The sequence below is a fragment of the Choloepus didactylus genome, chromosome 4 (assembly GCF_015220235.1).
Source record: "Choloepus didactylus isolate mChoDid1 chromosome 4, mChoDid1.pri, whole genome shotgun sequence".
In the NCBI taxonomy this organism is placed as follows: domain Eukaryota; kingdom Metazoa; phylum Chordata; class Mammalia; order Pilosa; family Megalonychidae; genus Choloepus; species Choloepus didactylus.
This window is the reverse complement of record NC_051310.1, coordinates 136,012,129-136,019,084: the sequence shown is the minus strand read 5'-3', so window position 1 is coordinate 136,019,084 and position 6,956 is coordinate 136,012,129. Positions and strand designations below refer to the sequence as shown.

Here is a 6,956-nt window from a genome sequence, read left to right as displayed (position 1 = left end):
TGATAATTTTTTCAAGATTTTCTTCAACCTTTCGCATACGAGATTATACTGGCTGCTTGACAAATTTCTACTCTGCCCTTAGGAACTACCTCAAAGGTCATCGCCTCTGTAAAGCCTTCCCTTCCTATTTGAGGAGTCCGTTTTCAGTGCTCCTATGGAAACGTGTACATAAGTCTATCACAACACTCTTCAGCAACGTAAGTGCTCTGTGCTTTGTCCTCAAGAATAATATCGCGCGTAGCCCCAGAGAAATGCTAAGTCCATAATCTTTGGGGTTCCAATACAGCTAAAGCTGTGTAAATGACGTTTCCACCTGTTACAAGCGTATTGGGGTCTGTTTCTCAGTATGTTACAAAGTCTGGGTAAAAATGAGGGAAAGCAATAAAATAAGCACCTCTGCCGTATCATTGTTCCCACAATGCCGTGACTCGGATTCGAACCGAGGTTGCTGCGGCCACAACGCAGAGTACTAACCACTATACGATCACGGCGAGCTACTGGGGATTCGAAGATTGAGGTTTTTGCCCGAGTTCTTCTCTGTTGTAAGCCCCGCCCCCTTGATCTGTCATTGATTTGTCATTGCTCGTTCCCGCCCATCTTCAACCTTTCCGGTCCCTGAGTGTACACAGGCGCAGTGGTCTCCTTTGCCGCCTTGGTTCTGGTCCACCATTCGGACAACCCCGGCGCCTCACTCGTACAGGCTACGGGAGACTCCCAGGTTCCAGAGGACTATCACATAGGAATCCTTTAGTTTGCAAAGTACTTTCATGTCCGCTGTCGTGCGGTCCCAGCAGACGATCAAGTGGAGCATTCGGGTTGGGGTGTCCATGTGTGGAGTCCACTGCCAAGAGGTTCCGCTGGGGTCGGTGAAGGGGTAAGAGGGCCTGATAAATTAGGAGACCCTTAGAAAGCATAGAACAGCAGACGTCCAGACGGGAAGGACAACGTTCTTAATGGCTTATCTGTGGCACTCCCGTAGCTCGCCGTGATCGTATAGTGGTTAGTACTCTGTGTTGTGGCCGCAGCAACCTCGGTTCGAATCCGAGTCACGGCACTACAGAAGCAATGGTCTGATAAGGGCTCTCTTTAAAGCCCAGGTTCTTCTCAGTACTTTCCTGGGCCCACTAGATACTAGGGTGAACTTAAAACCTAGCCAGGTAGCCCTGTTGGAGAGCTGTGCTATTTACTGTATTGCACTTTAGGACGTGTTCTTTGCGGTACCTCATTTGTCCCCTATCAAAGGCCACGTTGTATGTTTGGTGTTTTAAAATCAAATTTTATATTCTAAGAGATAATGGCCAAAACTTCAATACCTTGTAGGGATAGGAATAACCTGCAAACTTTTATTAAGGACTAGAAGAATGCAGAACAGACAATATATTGCATTCTTAGTTCAAATCCTGTGACAAGTGAAAAATATGACTGCTCTGCAGATGCTGGTTCCCAGTGCCCCTCTAAGGGGTACTAATGATGGGTTTGTGGCCTCCGTCTTCCCACAGGTGAGAGGGTAACTTCTCCTGGAGCATTTTTTTTCCTAATCTATCTCAGGTTTAAAGCAGATTTTGTTTGTACACTTAAAAAAACCCAAACTCTACAAATTCAGGCCTGTCATCTGGCATTAGGTAAAATGGAAGTGAGTTTTGATTTTGACTCTCAGGCGGCTGGCAGGCGACTGTGTCCTGGTCAAGGAGGAGGATGAGATAGAACTGAGTGAGAAATGAGCCTCTCCAGCTCTTCCCAGGGGGCCTAGGGGTGACAAAGCAAACCAGGGAGCATTCCTGGGAGAGATGGGCTTTGCACTGCGATTGTGCCCCCTTTACCGACAATCCATCAGCATGAGCAGTATGAAAAAGAAGTCACTGCTGCAGGCTGAAAACTTCCTGGGTCTTGGGGCAACCAGTTCTCTTCATTTGACAAGTTTAAAGCAAACACAACAGTGCAGCTCAGACCAGGAGAGTGCTCTGAGCAGACCAGAATGGGAGAAAATGAGCTTGAGAACCCACTGGGCTTTGGAGTTGTGTTATACATATATAGAAAATCAACATCACTATTGAAAACAGAACCAGACAACAGGAGTGTGATGACTTCTATTCTTCACACCACTCATCAAATAACTATAGAGAAGGCTTTAAAACTTTACAGACTGGAATAAAGTGTCAGGGTGGGGAGCAAGGAAAAGTTCTGGCTTTTCCCCTGATAGCCTTACCCCCATTACTCCTACTCCTACTCCACAGATGCTTCTGTGCTCTGGACAATGAGCTGCTCCCAGAATAAGGAAAAAAGTCAGGAGAAGTCATCTTCTAAGAGTAATACAGGTAAAAACAGTTGACCAACAAAACAAAATCCACAAACATACACTATCTGAGTAACCCACTCTAGCCATCCATGTCCATTCCAAGACAACTGAAATGTATTCTAAGACCAAGAATGCCCTACAGAAAAATGATTTGAAAGTGTTGTATTGCAACTTGGTTGCAGAAAGAATAACAGAAGGGGAGGGGTCTCACGTACTCCAGATTGCTAGCTTTCTTGACAGGTATATAGCTATTCTGGAGATGGGTGCCTCAGAATTTCATAAAATCCTATTCTGAAATCACTCAATCAAATCCCCTTGCTTTGATTTCATGCCCACAAACAGACTTTTGATAATGATTGGACTGCTCATTGGGCTGATAATGATTGGACTTTACGTGACTCTGAACAAGCCTCTGATTTATTGGGACATGTTCTCATTGTTGGTATTTTGGTTTAGACTTTTAAGAGTCTTCTTGTTGGTGGGATTTATTTCCCTGGAGCCTGCCCACCTCTCGGTGCACTAACAAAGTGGAGTTTTCTAGCCTGGCAAAGCTGTGAGCTCGAGGTCCTAGCCTGCGTCGACCTCATCAGCACTCGGCTGCCCCCAGCACCCTGTCTGAGCAGTCAGTCAGCACATTCTCCCTCACCCTCCAATCCCTGGCCTCTCGCTCTTAAAAACTACTCTTATCTTGTGATTTCTGATTCCGGTAATGAGGTCCTTTCTCCTACTCCCCCCTCAGCTGGAGGTCTGAGCTCTTCTCTAGGCCTCAGCAGTGGAAAAACAGCAGGCAGTTAAGAGCTCTCTGCTCACACATTCCAGCTCTGGCTGTTCCACTCTGTTGTATGTGTTACTTTTTGCAGGTTTCTGGTCTCTAATCTAAGTCACCTTGGCTTTTTTTCCCCTTCCTTCCGATACTCTCCTGGGACCCTGAGGTACAGTAGCTAACACCCTTTTTGTAGGCTAGACCTAACTCTAATTAAGGGGGGGTATGTAGCTTAATAATTAAGCACCTGGCACCTGAACTACCCTGCCTGGGGTTTGAATCCCGACTCTTCTACTTACTAGCTGGGTGTGCCAGTTTGAATGTATTATGTCCCCCCAAACGCCATTATCTTTGATGTAATCTTTTGTGGGCAGATGTTATCAGTGTTGATTAGATTGTAATTCTTTGAGTGTTTCCATGGAGATGTGCCCCACCTAGCTGTGGGTGATGACTCTGATTGGATAATTTCCATGGAGGTGTTGGCCTGCCCATTCAGGGTAGGTCTGAATTAAATTACTGGGGCACTGTATAAGGTCAGACAGAAGGAGCAAGCTGCTACAGCCAAGAGGGACACTTTGAAGAAAGCACAGGAGCTGCAGATGAGAGACAGTTTGAAGATGGCCGTTGAAAGCAGACTCTTGCTCTGGAGAAGCTGAGAGAGGACAAATGCCCCAAGTGCAACTAAGAGTGACATTTTTGAGGAACTGCAGCCTAGAGAAGAATGTCCTGGGAGAAAGCCATTTTGAAACCAGAACTCCAGAGCAGTCACCAGCCACATGCCTTCCCAGCTAACAGAGGTTTTCCGGACACCATTGGCCATCCTTCAGTGAAGGTACCCGATTGCTGATGTGTTACCTTGGACACTTTATGACCTTAAGACTGTGACTGTGTAACCAAATAAGCCCCCTTTTATAAAAGCCAATCCATTTCTGGTGTTTTGCATTCCAGCAGCATTAGCAAACTGGAACACTGGGTGACCTTTGACAAGCAACATAATGTCTCTGTGCCTCAATTTTCTCATTTGTACAAAGGGAATAAAGGCAGGCTTGTTATGAGGGTTAAATGAGTTAATATTTGCAAAGCAGCAATGCCTGGCACTTACTAAAAACTAGATAAATTTTACTTAAATAAAATAAAATAGTAGGTGGGTGTGGTAGATTGAATTATATACCCCAGGGGAAAAAAGAACATGTTTTAAATCTTAATCCATTCCTGTGGGTGTGAACCTCCTGTAAATAGGACCTTTTGAAGATGTTATATTTAGTTAGGGTGTGGCCCGACTGAATGAGGTTGGGTCTTAATCCTAGTACTAGGGGCTTTCTGAAGAGAAAACCACCTGGAGGAGCAGAAACTGGAAGTTAAGAGGGCACAGACAGGAAAGGAGAGGATGTTGCCTTGTGCATTGCCATGTGCCATGTGACAGAAAGGGCAAGCACCCAAGGATCACCAGCAGGCAGTACCAGAATGTAATAGACCTTGGGAAGAAAGTATTGCCTTGTTGATGCCTCGATTTTGGACTTCTCCTAGACTCAAAACCACTGTATGGTATATTATTTGGCAGCTGAGAAACTAAAGTAAGAATGTGACATAATGACACCAACTCTTTAAAAATGAACAGAGTGGAACTTAAGCATTGAAATGAATGCTGTGTTTCAAAGTTGGCATTCCACTTTCTCCAACCAGCTGCCAGAAATAGTTTTGGGAACATTTTGGGGATTACTTTATGATTTATAAGCCATACAAGAAAATCCACCTCAATACTTATAGTCACACCCTATTTTGAAATGACTTTTAAATCTACCTTTAAAGAGAAAAGAAGTCACCACTGTTGGGTCTAGGCCCTAGGCCCCTCCCCCATTTCCCTCTTTTGTAAAGCCGGTTGTGGATCAGGCCATGCACCATGTCACTGTTCCCTCCCAACCCCACCTCTCCTGTTTAAACCTACAAACCAGGTATTGCCAAGTTACAGGATAAACTCTGTGTGATCCCCTGTTGGCCAGAGCTCACGTATCTTACATTTCCAAGACCCCGTGTAACCCCTTGATTGGCAGAAAACCCTATAAAGGAAGAAATCCCGCCACCCAACCACGCGGTTTTTCCTTCCAAGCAGTCTCTTTCTGTCACTGGGGCTGCCCTGCGGCTTCTCTCAATAAACTCCTGTTGTTGCCTGCCATTTCACTTTGTCACCCATCTTTAGAGCCAGAATACCTTACAACCACTAAATCTTTTAAGGTGCAACAAGCTTCAAAGACAATTCCAAAAAAATTTTAAGTAACTGTCTTAGTTCGCCAGGGCTGCTATGACAAATATCACACGCTGGTTGGCTTAAACAACAAGAATTCATTGGCTCACAGTTTTGGAGGCTAGAAGTCCAACATCAAGTTATTGGCAGGGCTTGCTTTCTCCCAGTCTGTGGCGTTCTGGCAATCCTCTCTCTCCTTGCGTCTGCATCTCTGGTTTCTGTTGACTTCTGGCTTCTACTTCAGTGTCCAGTTTACTTTGCTTATAAGGTCTTCAGTCATATGGATTAAAGCTCACCCTAATTCAATTTGACCTCAACTAAATAGGATCTTTCCAGATTCTATTCACAAATGAGTCCACATCTTAACCAATAATCACATCTGCAAAGGTCCTATTTACAATTGGACTCACAAGAAGGGGATTCAGACTTGAACATATCTTTTGTGGGAGACATGGTTCTATCCTCAACAGCAATAGTCCTGGAATTTTTTTTTCTTTTTCTTTTTCTTCTTTGCAGAAGTGTGTAGACTTTTCAGAAGCAAACCTTATAGGGGAACAGTCATTTGGATATATAAGCTTTGCAATGTTTGTTAAATAATCAGCCCCATGGTTCCTAGTCACACCTAGTGTATCTGGAAGCTGAAGTAGCTAGTGGTCGCCACAGCAGTGCAGGAGCTTGTTAAAAATTCATAATCTTGGTCCACACCCCAGAAATACTGGACCAGAATCTTCATTTTAACAAGATCCTTCCCAGGTGATCCATCTGCACATTTAAAATATGAGATCTGCTGCTCTCATCTGGAGGAACTACCCGGCTGTAATGGACTCCTTCATTGTTCACCTTTGAATATTTGGGGTTACTAAAAGGGACCTGCCAGAGTCCTACTGTGTCCCATTGATGGGGCTGAGATTGAGGTTTGAGGGGTGAAGGGGAAGGGGGCATGTTTGAGAGACATCAAGGTAGGAGGCAGCAGAACTGGATTTCCACTAGGAGGCACTCCACCCCTGGAATATTACCAGGGAGTGGATAAGGAACGCTGAGGCTGAAAAAGGCTCGTTTAGTCTAAAGACGAGACCATTTCAGACTCAACCCTCAGTAACATCGAGCCCATTTCACAGGGATTCCCTGGGTGTTCAGGACTCAAGTTCCATATTTTAATTAATTAATTAATTCATTCATACAGTAAACTAGCATTTTTTCGCTCTTAGAGTGCTGTACACCATGGGGAGCTGCAAAGCTATATAAGATACTTCTCACCCAAAGTAATTTATTTTCTAGCTGGAAGAACATGCTAGCCCACAGGCAACAATCAGAAAAGAATATAAGCCAGAATGTTCACACAGGGAATGCGGCAGAAGGAAGAGACATTTCTTGCTGCAGTGGAAGGAAACTCTCCAAGAAAGAGCTGATACTACAAACTAACAGTGGAACTGTGAAGTGATTGAAGTTTATCTGCAGCACTTCCAGCCGCCTCTTCCGACAGCCTTCCCCCTCTTTGTGCCGTCCCTGTCTCATTAATTCTCATTCATCCAACCTTCAAGCATTTATTGAGGGCCTACTATGTGCTGGGCACTGTTCTAGGTTCCAGGGATATAGTAATGAATAAGACAGACGTCCTACTCTCATGGACCTTATATCCTAGTGCAGGACTCAGA

At 44.7% G+C, this 6,956-nt stretch overlaps 2 non-coding genes across 2 annotated transcripts; one reads left to right on the top strand and one right to left on the bottom strand.

Moving 5' to 3' along the window:
• Nucleotides 1-419: 419 nt before the first annotated feature.
• TRNAH-GUG lies at nt 420-491 on the bottom strand. Its single transcript has one exon. It is a non-coding gene; the product is annotated as a tRNA-His (tRNA).
• Nucleotides 492-982: 491 nt separating this feature from the next.
• TRNAH-GUG lies at nt 983-1,054 on the top strand. Its single transcript has one exon. It is a non-coding gene; the product is annotated as a tRNA-His (tRNA).
• The last annotated feature ends 5,902 nt before the right edge of the window (nt 1,055-6,956 follow it).